General features: G+C 48.2%; 1 protein-coding gene across 1 annotated transcript in view; it reads right to left on the bottom strand.

Moving 5' to 3' along the window:
* The window catches only part of LOC117221643 (uncharacterized), a 72,254-nt gene extending 54,092 nt beyond the window's left edge, over positions 1-18,162 (bottom strand). The window contains exon 1 of the mRNA XM_033472749.2: positions 18,035-18,162. The gene's annotated coding sequence lies outside the window, so the exon portion shown is untranslated. The remainder of the gene's footprint in view (positions 1-18,034) is intronic.
* Between the last annotated feature and the right edge of the window lie 3,948 nt (positions 18,163-22,110).

The following is a 22,110-nucleotide window of genomic DNA, read 5'->3' as shown; positions in this document are numbered from 1 at the left end:
ACCTTGCTTATCCGCGTCCATTAAACGCGAATCGTATAAACTTATGGGACGACCCAATACCATGGGTTCGCGCAGGATCGCCGGTATCCGCATCGGCGACCGTGGATTCGACGGATCGCTCGATTTCAGGCGACCGTGAATTCAGGCACGCGGCCGATACAACGGTAAATTAATCGGCCGATAAATCGTAGAATCTCGCGATTCCGCGAATCGGTGCCGGCGGCGGCGCGGCGAGGGACGTCGATATCGCAGGAAAAGCGTTCTCGAAAGCGCTCGGTGTCCCAGGATTTTCCTCGGATCGGCCGATCTCGGCTCGGATCGGGCGACCTCCGCGCGACCTTTGCCCGTGTTCCCATTGGCCTTGTTACCTTTATCCCGCGATCCGCTCTGCTCCTGCGTTTGACAGCGCGCGCGGTCTTCTCCGTGTTCTTGTCCGGGCTGTACCCCGTGCGGCACCCCGCGTCTATATATAGATGTGGGACAAACGCGCACACCCATAAAGGATACGATCCAACGCGAGCGTGGAACGAGCCTCGAGCATATCATGGTAGGAACGGAATATGGGATGGCATGGGAGATGACACATGGTCCGGACGCCGGTTGTGTGTCCTGTATTGCCGGCCAAAGTGTCGGAGGGAGAGAAACGCGCGTTTATACGCCGTGGCCCCGGCTGCTAGAACGAACAAGGAAGCTCCTATGGGCTGTGGGAGCACCGGACGGAGGCCACGGCGAAGATCGAACGAAAGCGGGAACGAGAAAGGGAGAGAGAGAGAGAGAGAGAGAGAGAGAGAGAGAGAGAGGCCGGTTAGCTCTCTGCCACAAGCCGCCGGCGCGAGAGCACAGTAGCGGCAAATACCCATAAATATAAAATATGTCCCTCCTTTTCACCCTTTTGCACGCACACCGGCCTGGCCGCGTAATATATCGATAGCCGGGTACACGCACCCACAGACGCGAAAGGTTCCCCCTCGTCCTCCGCCGCCTCCGCCGGCTCTCATCGTTTCTCCCTTTCTCGCCGCTTTTTCTTCTCCCCCCGTCTCTCTCCTTTCTCCCTTTTCCCTTATACTTGGAACGTTTTCTCCGGGTCCGGCAGTCGTTCGTGTACGCGCGCGGCTATCCACCTCAACACCTTTGTGTACAACATTCCTTGCCTCTTCTTTCTCCGCGCGTATATATAGTACCCTCGTCCACCGAGCCACGACTTCTTCTCGCGTCCCGCTTCTCGCATCTCCGCGCGCTTCGTCCTCCCCCTTCCACCGCCCGCTCCTCTCGTTTCGCGAGTCCCAGCCGATATACATACACGTACCGCGGAATCGTTCGTCCTTTTCCCCCTCCATCGTCGCAATCGGCGGCTCGATTCACGCAACCCGCGGTACCGCGGCGGGTTGCCGCCGACGCCGCCGCTGCCGCCGCCGCCGTCAGAGAACCGTGGAAGAAAGGATTCCCCGCGGTTTTACAATCTGCCTGCCGGATGATTACGATAAGTTGCCCCGGGGGAGAACGTTTTCGGTAGCGCGCCGAGCACTACGCGGCGAGCGCTACGCCGGAGGCGTGGTTTCGTCGCGTCTCGACTCGGCGACTAGCAAAGTTAATTGGCGGAGGGAGTGGATCGCCGGGCGGAAACGCAACGCGAGTCTCAAAGCCGCGGGGAATGATTTAGCGGGGCTGTACCGCGCGCCGCGTCACGCGCCCACGGTTTCGCGTCGATGTCCCGCGCGCCCGTGCACGCGAAGTCCGAAAACGGTGCGAGATCAGGCCGGCTAATATCGTGTTCCCCGGTGCCCCGCGCGCGACGTTCGTCGAATCGCCTCGAGATAGGAGGCCTGACGGATCGGCTCGGTGGGAAGGAGCCCGGCGCGGCAAGTTGGATTCTATGCGAGGAGCCAATTTAATGGATACAGTGACACGTTTCTTTTTATTGTTGCCGTTGCCGTTGTCGTTGCCGTTGCCCGTTGCCGTGGCTGCCGGCGCGTTTTGAACGCTTGCATATAATATACGGACCGTCTGTATGCGTCCGTCTGTGTCTGTGTGTGTGTGTGCGCGCGCGCTTGTGCACGGGTCGGCGCGTATGCGTGCGCGTATACGTATATGGCAGAGATAAGGTCGAGGTAAACGGAAAAGGAAGGCGGACGAGAGACGGAGGAACGAGGAGCGAGACCAGCCGTGAGAGGAGAGCTTCGAGAACGGCGGCCCGAAGGACGAAGAAGAGCGGAGAAGCGGAACGACGACGAAACCCGTTCTCATTATTATATTCATATTCAGAGCCGCGCGATGGAGCAAACCTTCCTCCCTCCCGCCCTCCCTGCCCACCCATCGCCTCCCTCCGCCTACTGCTCCATCTCTATCTCGGTCCCCTTCCCGCCGGAGCGCGTTAACCTCTCTTTCCTCGTCTCCCTTCGTCTCTGTCCGTTGGAGCGCATCCCGACAGCGTAGAACGGTATAGATGTAGCGGTATAAAAATCTCTATAAAAAGTTGAAAAGTGCCGCCGCCGGAGTTGAGGGGCGACAATGGATGAAATATGCCGCTGCGTTCGACCCTACTGGAAGGCGTAAGGTGCCGGACACCTCCTTACACCTGCGCGCGCGGCTCCATATAGTGCCTTATTATAAACCGACTCGGCCGAGAACGACGGGGACAGAGGGGCCCGGAACGATCCACGAAATCGACGCGGCCCTTTCTCTCCAATTATAACTCTTGACGCGTATACCTATACCTTATATCTATGCCTACGCCTACAGTGGCCCCGGATCGTCTCTTCGTACACCGAATTCCTGGTTCTCGACAAATTGTCGACGGTCCCGAGACGCGACAGGCCCCGGGTCGCGTCTATTTCTTGGAACACGGTTTCGCGCGATACGGCGGACGGGTATCCACGAAATCGACGCGGCCCTTTCTTTCCGATTATGACTCTTCACACGTATACCTATACTTTATACCTATGCCTACGCCTACAGCGGCTCCGGAACGTCTCTTCGTACACCGAATTCCCGGTTCTCGACAAATTGTCGACGGTCCCGAGACGCGACGGGCCCCGGGGTCGTGTTTTGATGCTTCAGCCGTCTATGTACTTCTGCCATGCGTCGTTCTATTTCTTGGAACACGGTTTCGCGCGATACGGCGGACGGATTTCCACGAAATCGACGCGGCCCTTTCTCTCCGATTATGACTCTTGACGCGTATACCTATAGCTTATACCTATGCCAACGCCTACAATGGCTCCGGAACGTCTCTCCGTACACCGAATTCCCGGTTCTCGACAAATTGTCGACGGCCCCGAGACGCGACAGGCCCCGCTGTCGTGTTTTGATGCTTCAGCCGTCTATGTATTAGGTCTACCGGAAAGTTCTGTCCGTTTTTGAATTGAAATATAACAGAATTTTCATACATTTAATAATATTTATTTATAGAATATACTTTCCATCGTTACTTATGACTTCTTGCCAGCGTGATGGCAACTTGTAAATGCCATTTTTAAAAAATGATTTATTTTTAGAGGCGAAGAACTCAACCAGTGCTTGGTTGACGTCAGCTTCAGTTTTGAATTTTTTTTCCTGTAAAAAGTTTTGCAAAGAGAGAAACAAGTGATAATCGGAGGGTGCTAGGTCTGCGGAGTATGGTGGATGCGACAGAATTTCCCAGCCTGGCTCTGCGATTTTCTGACCAGTCGCCAAAGCAGCATGTGGTCTGGCATTATCATCGGTAGCCATGTTTTCACGATCGCGTCTCGCTTAATAATGACATGAGACATCTTTGTTTCAGTTTATTTAGGAGAGTACATGCGTGTAAATGCAATGAGAGATAGTCATATATGTCTCAAATCAACATGTGCATATGGATTGAAACTTGAAGCGTCACTATCGGACAGAACTTTCCGGTAGACCTAATACTTTTATGCCATGCGTTGTTCTATTTTTTGGAACACGGTTTCGCGCGATACGGCGGACGAGTATTCACAAAATCGACGCGGCCCTTTCCCTTCCATTATGACTCTTGACGCGTATACCTATACTTTATACGTATGCCTACGCCTACAGCGGCTCCGGAACGTCTCTCCGTACACCCGAATTCCCGGTTCTCGACAAATTGTCGACGGTCCCGAGACGCGACAGGCCCCGGCTCGCGTCTATTTCTTGGAACACGGTTTCGCGCGATACGGCGGACGGGTATCCACGAAATCGACGCGGCCCTTTCTTTCCGATTATGACTCTTCACACGTATACCTATACTTTATACCTATGCCTACGCCTACAGCGCGGCTCCGGAACGTCTCTCCGTACACCCGAATTCCCGGTTCTCGACAAATTGTCGACGGTCCCGAGACGCGACAGGCCCCGGGGTCGTGTTTTGATGCTTCTGCCGTCTATGTACTTCTGCCATGCGTCGTTCTATTTCTTGGAACACGGTTTCGCGCGATACGGCGGACGGGTAACCGGTGGCTTTCTTGAACGTGGGGCGAAGCGAGACCGTATAAATTGAAATCGAGTAAATTGGAAAATTTGTTGATTTGAACCGGTCCCAACATTTTTGTTTCACGCTCGAACCGGACAATCTTCTCGGCGCAAACGCGTATAACTTGGTATTTGTTGGGATCGTTTGTTATTTGATTTAACTATCCTTTTCTCGCGTGTTTCTTCGAGATACCTTTTTTTTTGTCGCGTTAGGTCTTCTAGAAGCTCGACGAAATACATGGCAATTGAAATGAATCGTCGGCAAAATAGATAGTTGAGTAACGGTATTTTATACTCGGGGCCCAAATCGACCCGAGCACCGCCGTCCGAATGATGATACGTTGTGCTTTAGAATTTGTCCTGAGAGGACATTTAATAAAACGTTTTAGCATCCATTGATAACACCTTATGCCTACTTTCTGTCCCGTTAAAGTACATCCGTGCGTAATTCTAGATTTATGATCTAGAGATTTGTTGTTGTAAGAAAACGTCTTTAATACTTTGGCCGGCGCACCAGCAACCTCGACGATTTCATACAATTTTTAAAATATATATAAAAAATATTTCATCAATTTTTAGAAATAAAGTCTTTCATTCCATCAAATTAAAATTGAAAACTTGAATTGTTGACATCAACTGCTTTCTCGGCATTATTTCTAAAAATTTATGAAATACTTCATATATATTTTAAAAATTATTTTTTAAAAGTCTTTTATTCCATCGAATTAAAATTGTAAACTTGAATTGTTGACATCAACTGCTTTCTCGGCATTCTTACGTATTGCGGATCTTAATCAAATTAGGAAGATACAATAGATTAGCGACGCGGCAATGTTGCAAGATACTTTCTATGTAGACTTATCGATGGATCTAAGGAATGAATATTCTACAACTAGGTCGTTTGAATGGTTCTCAAATCTATTTTTATATTTCCTCGCTGAAACGCGTGATTTCTTTGACGATCCTAACACAGATTCGAAAATCGAAGTCCCTCCTTTGATGTACGATTTTCCTTAGTCACTTTATTCAGCTTAAGAGGGGTCTTTTACATTCGTGGGAGAAAAAAGTCGACCTTTTTCATATCGCATTCGTAAAATTGATCGAGATATTAGATTCTCGAAGCGAACGGTTCTACAGTAAACTTTAAACTCGTTTTCCACGACACTGTTTTATCTCGATACGGTGACCGCAATTTCTCAAAAACTGATTCATCGATTGCCACGAAATTTTGCACAAAGATTCCATATTTCTGCGGCTATGGTTCGAACTAGAATCATTAAAAAAATTCACACTCGCATAATTAAAGTAACGAGTGAAAAGATCGATAAGTTTGGTTCAGAGAGCCGTGAATTTTTATTCACCAATATTTTTGTCTTTTACCATAGCTTCCTGCCATGAATGATATTCACACTTTAAATGAACATTAATCGTTTCTTCGTTTCTGGTAACAGGGAAAGCCTAATTCATATGGACACCATCGACTGCGGATTTTTGGAAAGACCTTTGAATAGCAGCTTGAGACACTGTCGCGCATTTTTCCACTTTTCCAACGAAACTTCAAAGACGTGCAATCCAATGTTCTCCAAACAAACCCTTTCAATCTCAAAACGCAAAGTCTTGATAACTTTTTAAAACAATTCGACGAAAATATAAAAACGAAATCGAGCGAGATGATAGAAGACTCCTTTAAAATATCGTAAACGTACCCTGATACGCGATCGCGCGCGAGATCCCGTGGAATCGATCGATCATCGTCCCCCTCGATTTTCCGCCAATCGATTTTTCCATTCTCCATCGCCGTGCACCCTTCGGTGATACGGAGGAATTCGATCGTGCGAGCGAAACGGAAATATCGGCCGATCAAACCGGGAAAATAATTAACGATTCATCCGGAACATCCAGAGTCAGCGGAGACCACGGATCAGCTGAAAGCTGCTTAATAAAGATTCGGAGCTCGCTCGATATTTCAAGCGAAACGAACAACACCGCTCGCACAATGCCGGTCGTTAATAATGATTTGTGCTGGCCGGCTCGTCCCGATTCAGAGTTCCGCGCCGATAAAAGTCAGTTTTTTCGTCGACCGGGCTCCCACTTTTGCCCGGTATATCTTTCTCGCGTAGCCGCGTAGCCGCGGGATCGAGTTCTTCGAAAAACCAGCTCCAAATATTGTCGGTCATTAGAGCGTCCATTTTGCGCGCGGCGACCATCGGGGACCACGGGGGAAAGCGCGCGGGCCTCGGCACGAGCTGGGACCGATAATAGATCTGCGAAAAGAGCTGTTTTCGCACGAACACGACCAGCGGTTTCCACGTCCAGGTGTTTCCCGATGCCCGTGGCCACCCTAGGCTCTTTCTGTTGGCACCTTTTTCGGGATTGCCCGGACCCCCGACGGGCCTCAACGAAACCACTAATTGGTGTAGACTCGGTCGTGGGCCCTAGCGGATCGTAGACCCGAGAGCGAGAGGAAAGAAAGTGGCAGGATGCCGAGGAGCGTCGAGGCGAAAATTGCCGGGGACAGTTGATCGGAGGGCGGGGGCGGGATGCAGTTGAGTTCTCCTCGGACACCGAAGCCTGTTTTTCAAGACGACAAAGAGACTGATCATTGGTCAAACCGGGGGGTCTCTGTTGTGACTACGGGCCGGCGGTGCTCGTAGGACACGGCCTAACTTTGTGTACACCTTGTTCGCCCCGCGGTTTCTTTCGGCCTTGTCGGCAACGCGAAAACAACCCGAAAAATATTTTGGAAAGTTTCCGGATAATTCGGGACCAGCGTACAGGTATCTACACCCCGAAACAGATTAACCGGCCCAGACGATTCCCGGTCATTCTGCAGTAATGTCTCCCTTACTGACGCTCGGATTGTCCACTAAAAATGGACAATTTTGGAAGACGAGATACGATTATTCCGAGCCTCGCGGCTCATTTTTATAGTTTCCGATCGTCAACAAAGAAATGTAACGATAAAAACGAGGCGCGAGGCTGAAATAATCGTATCTTCTCTTCCCAAATTGTCCGTTTTCGTTTACAAGCTGAAGGAAACTTCGGGAGAATTCACTGTATTCTCTTTAAAGAAGACACGCGCAGAATTGTTTCTCGATGAGCCGCGCGATAGTCGACGAAAATGGACAATTTTGAAGGACGAGACACGATTATTCGGAGCCTCGCGGCTCATTTTTATAGTTTCCGATCGTCAACAAATAAATACAATAGAAACGAGTTGCAAGGCTCGAATAATCGTATCTCCTCTTCCCAAATTGTCCATTTTTCTGCAGAATCTGAGCGTCAGTAAGGGAGACATTACCGTACTATGTTTTCAAAACTTTGAAATTCGTACTCGAGATTCTGTTGCACTGGAAAAGTCTTTCCGATCGAGGCGTTGATTTCTAGATGATTAATCGTCGATTGTAAAAAGGATTAAGACGAATGAAACGAGATGCTTTTTTGAGTTCACAGAATGTTGCTCGGACGTTTTACGTTTAATTGCCAATTGTTACCGCAGCAAGCTGTGCGACAGAATTCTCGTATTTATAATTGTGGACAATTTATAATCGTGTCTCCTCCCCCCAAATTGTCCATTTTTGTGGTCAATCCGGGCGTCAATTAGAGAGACATTACTGTAAATAGATCCGATTTAGCCCGGAAGGATTAAACTGCGCGCGCGCTGCCACCGGCCAGATTCGTCGCGTACGCGACGCCTGCCATAAATTCAGCACACCGTCTCGTATCGTTACGACCGAATTAATCATCCAAGGAGACATTCCGCCGTGCTGGAAGACGCTGGAACGAAAAGGTTCAAGGCCCTCGACGGGTCCACATTCTTCGACGATTCCGTTGCCGACGATGCCCGGCGTTGTTCCATCGACGGCGAAGCCGGGCGGTTACGTCACGGGAATAAAGATGATAGAAAACGAGACGAGACGCGTTTCCGACGCGGACTATCGTCGTCGACCAGCGACGTGTCATCGCTTGTAAATCACGCGTAACCGACGGGCAAAAATCGGCGCGCGACCAATTTATGGCCACGTTAGAATGCCGCGACGCGACGCGACGGAACCACCGACACGTTTTTATCTCCCAGCGAGACCTAGCGGGCACGGTTTAAAGAGACGAGAGAGGCTTCTTCGCTTTTCAACAGATTCGCGGGGAAGAATCGTTCCACCTCGGAGAGCTCGCCGGATTGCTGTTCGGTGGGCGGAGATTCGATCTCGAACGCGCTCCTAATTGCGATTCAAACGACGTTCTGGGCTCTTCGATCTCTGGGACCACGTGAGAACGCTACTACGAGTCGTCGGACGACCAAAAGGTGTTCTTTTTCTTTTGTGTGTGTGTTCGATGCAAACGATGCCTATGGCGCAGTTTAAAGAGGCAAGCTCTGTTTTTCAGCAAGGAGGATCGTTCCTCTTCGGAGTTCTCCGGATCGCTGACAAGCGGGAGGAGCTTCGATCTTCGACACTTCTCGTTGCAATAAAGACGTCGTATAATCCTTTGATCCCACGCCGCGTTACAATGTTGTGACTTTTCGAAACGACCGAGACGATGCTTGCGTCTTTTGTCCGAGCGAAACGTCTGGCGCAATTTAACCAGTTTTGCTGTTCGTCGACGGGTACAGTAATGTCTCCCTAACTGACGCTCAGATTGTGCACGAAAATGGACAAGATTTGGAAAGAGCAGATACGATTATTCGAGCCTTGCAACTCCTTTATCATAGTTGTTGACAATTTATAACTGTAAAAACAAGCCGCAAGACTCGAATAATCGTATCTCCTCTTCCGAAATTGTCCATTTTTGTGCAGAATCTGAGCGTCGATCAGGGAGACATTACACTACAATAAATTCTCCGTAATCGACGCTTGGATTTTGCAGAAAATTGGATTACTTGGGAAGAGGAGACGCGATTATTCGCGTCTCGCGACTCGTTTTTACAGTCGTTGATAATCGGCGACTATAAAAACATGCCGCGAGGCTCGAACAATCGTGTCTCCTCTTCCCAAATTGTCCATTTTCGTGTACAGTAAATTTTTCCTTAATCGACGCTCGGATTATGCACAGATTATGCAAAAAGTTGACAATTTGGGAAGAGGAGGTACGATTATTCGAGCCTCGCGGCTCGTTTTTATAGTTACCGATTGTCAACAATTATAAAAACGTGGCGCAAGGCTCCAATAAATATCTCCTCTTCTCAAATTGTCCGTTTATATAATTGCCAATCTGAGCGTCAATTAGGGAGAATTTACTGTGCAGTAATGTCTCTCTAATTGACGCTAAGCTTTTACACAAAAATGGATAATTTGGGAAAATGAGATACGAATATTCGAGCCTCGGGGCTCGTTTTTATAGTTACCGATTGTCAACAATTATAAAAACGTGGCGCAAGGCTCCAATAAATATCTCCTCTTCTCAAATTGTCCGTTTATCTAATTGCCAATCTGAGCGTCAATTAGGGAGAATTTACTGTGCAGTAATGTCTCTCTAATTGACGCTAAGCTTTTACACAAAAATGGATAATTTGGGAAAATGAGATACGAATATTCGAGCCTCGCGGCTCGTTTTTATAGTTACCGATTGTCAACAATTATAAAAACGTGGCGCAAGGCTCGAATAAATATCTCCTCTTCTCAAATTGTCCGTTTATCTAATTGTCAATCTGAGCGTCAATTAGGGAGAATTTACTGTGCAGTAATGTCTCTCTAATTGACGCTAAGCTTTTACACAAAAATGGATAATTTGGGAAAATGAGATACGAATATTCGAGCCTCGCGGCTCGTTTTTATAGTTACCGATTGTCAACAATTATAAAAACGTGGCGCAAGGCTCCAATAAATATCTCCTCTTCTCAAATTGTCCGTTTATCTAATTGTCAATCTCAGCGTCAATTAGGGAGACATTACTGTATACCCGTCGCGAAGAAATGGCGATATTTTCTGTTATTTGCGCGCGCACAAATTTTCCATCGAAATTGCAATTTTCGTGAAAGCTAAGATACGTTCGTAAATTTCACGACGTTCGATATTTAACAAATAAAACGATACAGATTATTATCCCTTATCGGACGTCAGACATTCAGGCCACGGATGACACGTGGGACGTGACGTACGTCCGATGAAGTTTATTATGAGAAAGGACTGTGTACAGGTGACTCTCCTACAACACGGTAGAAAAGTTTCTAAAAAGTACCATGTTGTGTGGAACCGTGTATTACGAGACCCAGAACTGGTACAAAAAGGGGGTTACGTTCCGAAAACTTATTAAAAACAAACATTTCTTTTTAATTCCATATAAGCAATTTAATTTTTGGTAACAATATAAACGTATGTATAACAGAAAAAGAAAAAGAAAGAATCAAAAAAATACTATTTTCATTTAAAATGTAAACTTAATTCAATCAATTTCTTCGCTTCGTTGCTTCTCGTTGTCAGTGCAATAAAACGAGAACGTTTTCTCGGTTGAACGATATCACCTTCGCTTCCTGAACCTTCTTTTTCACTCGGACTTTTTGCACTTTCTATCCTCTTCAAAAAATCTGTAATTTTAGTTTGTTTGCCGGTTCTTACAAGGTCATTGTAGATTTCACGGCATGAAGATGGTCAATTTTGCAGCTCCCTTTTGAATTTTCGGCTTCTTTATATTTATAGGATTTATGTTTATATACTCTTAATTATAATAATTACATTTTCATGTGAAGGCATTATAGATCATCATTCCTTCCCGTCATTATCTTAAGGTTAAATATGAGCTTAAAAATTATTTTAAGGTAATGAAGTTTTTAATGTCATCCAGTGCTGTAAATGTATGAAAAGTGTTATACAAAGATTTCCGTAATTTTCCTATCGTGTTAAAGCGAAACATTGTTATAGGACGCAGTGCTATACGAAGGTTCCCGCAATTTTCCTATCATGTTAGAGCGAAACATTGTTATAGGGCGCAGTGGTATTCGAAGGTACCCACAATTTTCCTATCGTGTTAGGGTGAAACATTGTTATAGGATACCCCCTTGACGAAGGGCTACCTGTACAGGGGGTTAGATAATGTACGCATAATCAGTTACTTTTCGCGACAAATTGAAACACTGTTTAAAGAGATCGCAACAGCCAACACGGTTAAAAAGACTTTTCGGCTTCTTTATATTTATAGGGTTTGTGTTTAGATACCCTTTAGATAATTACATCTTCATGTAAAGGCATTATAGTTCACCATTCCTTCCCGTCATTATTTTAAGGTAAATTAAACCTTAAAAATTATTTTAAGGTAATGAAGTTTTTAATGTTATCCAGTGCTGTAGAGGTATGTACAGTGTTGTACGAAGGTTCCCGCAATTTTCCTATCGTGTTAGAGCGAAACATTGTTATAAGATGCAGTGCTATACGAAGGTACCCGCAATTTTCCTATCGCGTTAGAGCGAAACCCTGTTATGGGATACCCTGTTGTAGAAGGGCTACCTGCACAGGGGTTGGATAATATACGCGTAATCAGTTATCGCGACAAATTTAACACTAAACCCACCGCGGTCAAAGTAACCGCTTTCTTATTTCGCAATTCTGCAAAGTTCCGAGACTCTTTCATGGAAAACGCTTGAATAAGTTATATTATCGGAGCAAGTTTTATAATAGAAACTTTACAAATTCCAAATAAATTCGGTCTTCTCACTTCTGTGAAGCAGTGTGCATGCCAGTTAGTATTACTGCTTGGTAGGTTCAGTGTTAAACACTGTTCAAAGAGATCGCAACAGCCGAACACGGTTGAAAAGACCCGTTCTCCTCGGAGTTCTCCAGATTGCTGGCGAGCGAAACGGTTCGCTCTCGAATTAGGATGCGAGCGACGCCAGGATTCTTAGATCCTGGGCCCCAATAGAGAGCACATAGGCGAACCGTCGTGGATGGAATCTGCATTCCGTCGAGTCTCTCGCGACGTCCGACGATCGGGGCTCGTCGCTGACTCACTCCTCCCGAACTCGCTCGAGAACGCAGCTGGTTCGAGAGAGCGAGCTCTCGAGAACGGAACGGAACGGTCAGGTCGGACCTGACCCCGTCGTAGCCGTTACCGTTTCTGAGTGACGTCTTCATGTCTGGCTCTGCGGGGCATTCCTCGTTCTCATTGTCCGTTTGGCCGTCAGTCCGTTCGGTGCCCGGACACGGGACGCGTATCGCCAACCCCCCGTCGTCGGCCGCATCTCGGCCACGAGAAAACCAAAACTTGGCTGCACCGGCCGCGGACAGACTGTGCCAAGTGTCCCGTAAAACGAGCAGAAAGCCACGGAAACAATTGCCGCGCACCGACGATGCCAATCATTCGGGAAACAGTTTCGCCGAAGCCGCGACAAAAGCAGTTTAAAGAGCATCGATCAGAGTCCACCGGTTTATTTGGTAATGAAGTTGCACTAATACAGTAATGTCTCCCACACTGACGCTCGGATTGTCCACTAAAATGGGTAATTTGGGAAGAGGAGGTACGATTAATTCGAGTATTGCGGCTCGTTTTTATAATTTGGACAATTTATAACTATAACAAAAAACCGCAAGGCTCGAATAATCGTGTCTCCTCTTCCCAAATTGTCCATTTTTGTGCGCAATCTGGGCGTCAATTAGGGAGACATTACTGTACACTGATGCTCAGATTGTGGAGAAAAATGAACAATTTGGGAAGAGGAGATACGATTAATTTGAGAATTGCGGCTCGTTTTTATAATTGTGGACAATTTATAACTATAACAAAAAACCGCAAGGCTCGAATAATCGTGTCTCCTCTTCCCAAATTATCCATTTTTGTGCGCAATCTGGGCATCAATTAGAGACACATTACTGTACACTGATGCTCAGATTGTGGAGAAAAATGGACAATTTGGGAAGAGGAGATACGATTAATTTGAGAATTGCGGCTCGTTTTTATAATTGTGGACAATTTATAACTATAACAAAAAACCGCAAGGCTCGAATAATCGTGTCTCCTCTTCCCAAATTGTCCATTTTTGTGCGCAATCTGGGCGTCAATTAGGGAGACATTACTGTACACTGATGCTCAGATTGTGGAGAAAAATGGACAATTTGGGAAGAGGAGATACGATTAATTTGAGAATTGCGCCTTGTCTTTATAATTACCGATTCTCAATAACTATAAAAACAAGGCGCAAAGCTCGAATAATCGTATCTCCTCTTCCCAAATTGTCCATTTTTGTGCGCAATCTGGGCGTCAATTAGAGAGACATTACTGTAGCTAGTCTCCGTAACCTATTCGCAATCGATCGTACACCTGGTCTCTGGCATCGTTACTATAAAATAGAGAAGATCGTCTTTGGAAGAGTCGCTGGCCTCGGAGAGTTTAGATTTCTCGAAGATAAATGATTCGGAGGAAGACGCGTCAACGTTCTCCGATGCAACAGTACGTCGTGTCGCAAAACACCCCCGCAGAAAACGGTAGAATAAACGGGATAAATTTCGCTTTTTCTCGTCGTTTGTCGCGGCTCCGGCGCGAATTAATCCCGAACGTTTCGAACCGCTGCCGCCGCCGCCGAATCGAGTTTTTCGCTAAATCGAGAGTCTACGAGTCGCGATTTAGTTAGCGAAGTCTAGCCGAAATAATCATCGCGATTCATGGCGTTTTGCATACGTCGCTCGGCTCGTTTTCCAGCAGCGGTGGGCTTTCTCGACTGAAAGGACGCACACGAGCGTACTTCTCGTGACGATTAGCGGGGATGACGCGGCGATATTCGGACAAATACGCGGCGGTGGTTTACCGCCGCTTCGGGGCGTAGTCTCCGAAAGAAACGATTCCTTGCGGAGCCGCCGAAAGACGATCGAACGAACGAACGAACGAACGCACGCGAGCGGGCCAGATGCGCGAGGTGTTCCGTTAATTGGCCAGAATTAACCAAACGAACCTGCGACTTCGCTACCGTAAATCATTCACGCGGGGATCGTAAACGAAAGCAGGTTTTCTTTGAGGCTTGTAACGCGTGCATGATATAATAGGCGCGCGATGCCTGGATTTCAATCGTATCGCCGCGTTCATCAACCTGCGTGAAATTTCAAGAATCTCTCACTTTCTAGTTTTAATTGCGAGCCGGTCCCCCGGTGCACTATTTAACGCCTTGCAACTATGTACAGCAAAATTCTCCGATTCTCGACCAATTTTCCTTCGGCTTGTCGACGAAAATGAACAATTTTGGAAGACGAGATACGATCATTCGGAGCCTCGCGCCTCATTTTTTATAGTTTCCGATCGTCAACGAATAAATGCAACGATAAAAACGAGGCGCGAGGCTGAAATAATCGTATCTTCTCTCCCCAAATTGTCCGTTTTCGTTTACAAGCTGAAGGAAACTTCAAGAGAATTCGCTGTATTCTCTTTAAAGAAGACACGCGCAGAGTTGTTTCTCGACGAGCCGCGCGATAGTCGACGAAAAAGGACAATTTTGGAAGACGAGATACGATTATTCGCAGCATCGCGCCTCATTTTTTATAGTTTCCGATCGTCAGCAAATAAATGCAACGATAAAAACGAGTTGCAAGACTCGAATAATCGCATCTCCTCTTCCCAAATTGTCCATTTTCGCTTACAAGCTGAAGGAAACTTCGGGAGAATTCGCTGTATTCTCTTTAAAGAAGACACGCGCAGAGTTGTTTCTCGATGAGCCGCGCGATAGTCGCCGAAGAAGGACAATTTTGGAAGACGAGACACGATTATTCGGAGCCTCGCGGCTCATTTTTATAGTTTCCGATCGTCAACGAATAAATGCAACGATAAAAACGAGTTGCAAGACTCGAATAATCGCATCTCCTCATCCCAAATTGTCCATTTTCGTTTACAAGCTGAAGGAAGCTTCGGGAGAATTCGCTGTATTCTCTTTAAAGAAGACACGCGCAGAGTTGTTTCTCGATGAGCCGCGTGATAGCCGACGCGTTGAATATTCAATCAACATCTGTCGGACAAGGAAAGTTTCGCGGTGCGCGTACATTCAATTAACGCTAGTACTGCCGACCTTAAAAGTGACTAGTTCGTACTCGTCCTAAAAATAACAAGACCGCATTTGCCGAGGCATCGCGCTGTGCTGTAATCGTTCGAAAAGCGCCCTTATAATCTCTTTAGATAGAAGAGAAACCTCTGTTATCGGGTCCGCAGAGACTGTAGAGCCTCGATCGTCCAGTTCCACGATATCGGAATGATCTATTACGCAAATATTTTTCGCACGTAATCGGCGCGATTCAGAGCAATTTGATCTACTTTACAAATGAATAAAGATGAAATCTGGCGGTGTAATTAGGTAACCGTTACGATATCCGCGCACTCGCGTCGCTTCGTTTAACTCGGATAACCGAGGTGCTACCGCATCGGAATTCTTTATTTTGCCCAGATGCGTCTCTCGCGCGTGATCCAAATGATCGCTCTATTATCGGAACGTTCAGCGAAGAATCGAGAATCCGACGGTGTCGACGGATCGGGATGATTAGCGAACGCGAAAGATGTGCACGCTGCGTGGCGTACGCGTTCGTTCGTGTCGTCCTCGCCGAGAAATATATTTTCGTTATCGAGAGCATAATTGTGCCTCGCGGCAGGACAAATAGAAGCAAACCTGTACCGCTTCCGTCAGGTTGTAAAGCATTTCGCAGTAGTCGCGGCGAACGGTAATCCAATCACGAGCACGCTACCCAAATTCTACCCCGCGCGCGTAACTACGCCAATGTGGAATCTAGAATGCGAGGCGGCGAGAAATGTTATCAAACACGTCTCGTCCTTGTTCCCTCGCAGCAAAGATTCGCCGCGCAGGATTTACGAATGTTTACCAAGCGTGCCCCCGAACGTCGCCCAACAACGCGGACGCAGTCCCATTGCCAAACAGAACACTGCGGACACGTAAATTATCGAGGATATCGCGTCCTCGGTAAACACCTTGATTATCTCCCATCAAGAATTCAACCTTGTCGGACAAAAATATAGCGAACCGTGTCGAACTATCGTTTCGAGAATTTTCGGTTGCTGCATCGCGCCGGCAGGCATTGAAAAGATCACGAAAATAACTGTTTCAAAGTGTTACACATATATGAGCCGTTTGTTTTGAAAGTAGTATAAGTCACTTTACCGTAATGAAAAGTGGTGACTTTTTAATGTTTATACGAAATTATTTATACTAAGAAAAATATCAGTATCCTGAGATAACAAATACAAGTAAATCTTCTCGAAAGTTAGCATCCATATTTTTAAACGTGTTAAAACGCAATCCCTTAAATATACCGACTTAAAAACAAAGTGACTTATGCCACTTTCAAAATAAACGGCTCATCTATATCGGTTCTGACACAGAACAATTACGAAGAATCGAGAAAATTTTATAACAATTACGAGGTATATCGGTTCCGATTTACATCGGTTTTGCTTCCGATAGAATATAATATCGGTTCTATCATTCGATATACGTTTTATACCGATATAAAATCGATTCTGAATTTCGGTTGTACGCGCAGTAATCGGCAAGATTAATTGGCGTAATTGGCGTAATTGGCGTAAGAGATTGTACACTCTTAAATTCACAGTACATTTGCCACAGTCATAGCTTCTGTTGCTGCATCGCGCAGGCAGGCATTGAAAAGATCACGAAAATAACTGTTTCAAAGTGTTACATACATATATCGGTTCTGACACAGAACAATTACGAAGAATCGAGAAAATTTTATAACAATTACGAGGTATATCGGTTCCGATTTACATCGGTTTCGCTTATAGAATATATAATATCGGTTCTACAATTCGATATACATTCTAAAACCGATATAAAGTCGATTCTGAATTTCGGTTGTACGCGCAGATAATCGGCGAAATTAATTGGCGTAATTGGCGCAAGAGATTGTACACTCTTAAATTCACAGTACATTTGCCATAGTCGCAGCTTGCGAATAATACAAAGTATTTCAGAATCCATACCTCGAATCCCCGGATACGATGTATTTGTTGCGTGAGATAGAATTAGAACCGAAATTCGTAACCGAGACTCGGAACCGAAAAATAACAGTTATTAGAACCGATATAATAACGGTTCCGAAGAACCGAAACCGATATAAGCCAGAACCGATGTGCCTTGTAACAATTAGAAGAACGTTTCTCGGTTCTTCGTCACCGTTTCGAGAACCGAAACCCCGATATCGTGACTGTTTCCAACCCCTGATCGCAGCATTTGGCGTGCATTAACCATCGAGCCACGATACAACGTACATAATTATATCAGAAAAAACAATATAAAAAAATGATTAAAAAATCATATCAGAAAGGACATTATACAGCAGAAGTTCGATTACGCGAATCCCCGACGATTCTAAATTAGCGACGATTCGTAAACACGTTTCACATTATCCGACTCTCGCGTCGCGTTATTTATCGAATAATCGTTCGATATACAACTTGTGCCTAAATAATTGCCCCGAAATAATTCGTCCGATCTTTCGTTTCCCTCCGATCGTGAAAAAAGATAACGTAACAGAGGCTCCGCTGTGCCGATATTCCCACAGAAAAAGGTGACGACAGCGGAAAAACACGAAAGAATAGACCGGTCTTACTCCTCCCATCGACCGGCCAGCAACGGTTAGGGGTAAGTGTCCCTTACCTTTTCCGATTCCTCGAGCACCGGCGGTCTAACCACGCTGTTGTCCCGTCGATCTGTCGCAGGATATCCGACGTTCGCCGGTCCGTCTTTCTCGATTTTTTTGTGGGGGGTCGTCTCCGCGTCGAATCCGAATTATTCGAGTCCTCCGAGCTTCCGGTATACTTCACTCCCGAACTCGCGAACCGAGAGCCGCGTCGTCTACAATCCCGGCTGTGCTTCACACGCGGTATACGCGCGCGTACAATTCGGCGCGCGGAGACAGACTGGCGCGTCGAGGTTCGACGCGCGGATACCCGATCGTTTTCGGGGACACGTATACACGATACACGTTCGCGTATATCCTTGTCGCGAGTACGCCGCAGGATCGGCGCTCCGTTGGCCGACTCTCGTCTCGTCACGAGCACACGTTCGGGTCCGAGGGGACCGGGTCCTGGTCCGGGTCCGTTAACGATACTCTGTGGTACTCGTGGTCGTACTGGTCCGCTACTGGTACTGATAACCGGTACTTAATACCGGCACCGATAGCTGGTACTCGTACTACCTTGTGCCTAGTATGTCGGCGTTGGTACTCGTACGTACGTATTGGTACTCGTTCGGGGATTCGAGCTAGACCGGAACGGTTCGCGGAAAAGGGCAGGTTAAAGGGAAACGGAGGAACGTGGCGCGCAACCTTGCTGTTGGGCTAGGCGACGTTGCCGACGGATCGCGCGGATCGCGGGTCCGCGAGTCGCGCGGGTTCACCGCGATGAAACGGTTCGTTCCGTGACACTCACTTCGGTCACAGGTCCGTGTGTCGCGCGAGAGCTGCGACGATATCTCTCTCGACTTCTCTCTCTCTCTCGGCGACGATGATTACACGCCGGGTGGCAGCGGCTGCGACGGCGACGGCGACGGCGACGGCGACGGCGGCGGCGACGGCGACGACGACGACGTGCGACGCGATTGCTTCCTGGTACCGCCACTCGATAGCGCTGCTTTCGTCCACCCGTCGGCGACCGACTCGGAACACCGGTCGTCCTCCTACCTTCTCTCCCCCGACAAGATGCTCCGATCCCCCACCTACTCTCCTTCGAACCAGGACGCGTGAACCACCCAACACCGATGTGTGCTCCCCGATTGCTTCGCCCCGCGTCCCCAGGATCCCGCTCGCTCTCCCGATCCTCGAACGGGAGAGAGAACGAGGGAAAGAGAGCGCTCGCGCGCGCGCGCGCGCGGAAGAGAGAGGGAGAGAGAGACGGCTCGCTCTCGCGCGCAAGCTCACCCGCGCGCGTTCTTCTCTACGACGCTACTTCTCTCACCCCCTACCCTCTATAACGCCGAGCGTTATATTTCCCTCTGTTGTTCGGGTCAGCCGCGGCCACCGATGAGAGGAACACACACGAAGAGAGAGAGAGAGACCCGCGGAGAAAAATTCCAACCTCGGAAGGTATATCGCGAATGCTGCTCCCCGTTCTCGCGTACCTCCTCCTCCTCCTCCTCCTCCTCCTCTAGCCAGGCATTCCCCACCGATTCCAGCCACGCGGGGAGGGGGGGCACACAGGGCCGCTTCTTTGCACGTACGTGTCCGCGAGGGCTTGTGTGCGAACGAAACGCAACGCGAAAACAGGGAGAGAAAGGGCGAATAGGTGTGCGCAGAGACTCGGTGGGTCCGTCCTCTCTCGCCGGTTCCCCTCTCTACCCCCGTCGTCCCTCGGCCATGCCCCCGATCGTGCCCCACGATTTCCGAGCGCGATAGCTGTGCGCACTACCGTGGAATTTTAACGGTGCCGTGTAACGAGAAAACAAAAATATTTGTCACCCGTCCCTACCTCTACCACCACCGGCCGCTCGGCGGACGGACCGAAAATGTCCGGGCCGAATTCTGGAATGTGTAGATTCGACGAGGGTCCGCGATCGCGGTCGATTTTCGTTTCTCGCGGCCGTTCCGACAAATCTCCTTTTCCGCGGGATACGCGACGCGTCGGCGAAACACGGAGCCGATGATAAAAGGTGAACGCTCGTTGTTCCCCGATGTTCCGTATTCTACCCTGTTCCCCGTTCTCGGCCCGCTATTTAGCTGCCATTGAACAACGGGAGCGTCGCCGTCCTCCGCGGCGCAACGCGGACGCTCGCTGTGTACGTACGGACAACGAAAGAGGGAGGCGATCGGCGAGACGCGAGGACTTGCTCTCTCTCTCTCCCTCTTGCTCGCTTTCTTCCCCCACTATGCCGCCGAGGCAACCGCGACGCGGCGTACCGTCTGTTTAGACGCGCACCGAATATATGTATCGCGATCGCCGGCCCGTACGATTAACGCGTTTCCCGCGTTCTTCGACTCACCGCGAGCGCGCGTACCGTCCCGAAATTCTCAAAAATTTCGTGAAACACTAACCGTGCACGGTTCCGCGGTTGTTCGCTGTGTTCGTCCGGCGTCCCACCACCGATCCGTGGCTCCGTATAGCTCGCGATAGTACGTTCACGCAACACGCGAGCGCAGCATCCTTCCAGCAGCCTACACCTACACATGGCCGAAGGTCGCGGTGTCGGCGCGAAGACAAAGAGGGGAAATGAACGCGCAGCCTCCGCATGGACCAAAATGGCCGGTCTCCCGGCGACCGATTGGCGGAACGTACGGCGTAGGGGCGTGGTGTACGCACGCCACGTACCTTCCACCCGGTCGTCCGCGATAAAAATAAAGATCTCGGAGCGGCCGGGTGGGGGCCGGCCGCTGGTGGGGGATCGATGAGAAATACGGCGCGCGAGGAGGGGTGGGGCAGGTGGGGGGGGGGGCAGAGCGCCGCGCAGCGAGCTGCGGCGGTGAGGGCAGAAGGGGGAGGCCGGAGAGTGCAGGGTGCACGTTGCATTCGTTACGCGTTACGTTCGCCGGCGAGGGGAGTTTTCGCTCGTGTGCAGGGGAAAAGACTTTTTTATAGATCCGCTCCGGAGTCACTGTATCCGTGATTTAAACGTATGCGTGCCACGTAATATGCCGGTAGACACAACGGCGTGCACACAGGGGACAGCAGCCGTGAACGTGCAATCGAGGCTATCGTGCCTGGGCGTTACGCGTACGCGCGTGTAACCCGACGATCGTCATTAACAAGAGATGTTAATTGGACGCAAAGCGCCGTCGCGTCGGCCCGACAGCTACTCCTCGTCCAGATACACCGCGCTCTCTCGAACAACCGATAATATTTTTTTGTCAAACCCGGCAGCACCCTACTTCTTCGTCTTTCTCGTCGCCTTTCGTCGTCTGGCCCACCGCGGGGCTTTCTCGCGTCGCCGTTTTTTCACCGACGATAAATCATTCGCACCAAAAAGAAAAAAATACAGTCGACTGGCAGCAGCGATAAAAAGAACGGCGGAAAGATATAATGCCAACGGAACGCCAACAATTGCCGTTTCTGTGGATGTTGCTCTTCAAACAGAGATAACGGCCTGCAAGGTTGATTAGGATGTACGGAAAATTACTTGGTTCGCGATCGCGTCGGCATTTCGAAATCCTTGAATCGTTGCTCGAACTCTGTAACTGTATGTTGAAAAGGAAACTTTTAGCCTCGGGCACACACACACACACACACACACACACACACACACACACACACACACAAATATTAATCTATAGTTTACTTAGGACTGAGATTCGAAAATAATCAGTTTACATTTCAGCGCGCACCGATGGTGATGTAAAATACTATATATTATAGATACCGCGATATATCATCGCCGGTGTCGTTAGAGCACATCGGGCTCCGACTGTTAGCGACCCAGAATCGCCAGTATACAATGTAAAACGCGATGAACGACCGTCTTCGATTGGTGGAGAAGACCGCACCAAAAAGGGTATATAAGCAGGCGATTTTCAGTCGCCGGTTGAATTTGGTCGCTCAGTCAGTTCGTACATATACCTTCTTTCGAATAAAAGTAAAAATCAAACTTTTAAGAAAACGAATTAATATCATATTCATTTGAGAAATAATTCAAGCCGTAATCCCAATACTATAAATACTATACTATATACTATAATAATATATAATGTATACTATATATATATATATATATATATATATATATATATATAATACTATATATAATAC

The sequence above is a fragment of the Megalopta genalis genome, chromosome 7, assembly GCF_051020955.1.
Source record: "Megalopta genalis isolate 19385.01 chromosome 7, iyMegGena1_principal, whole genome shotgun sequence".
NCBI lineage: Eukaryota > Metazoa > Arthropoda > Insecta > Hymenoptera > Halictidae > Megalopta > Megalopta genalis.
Note: the sequence above shows the minus strand (reverse complement) of the source record. Positions and strands in the feature narration are given on the sequence as shown.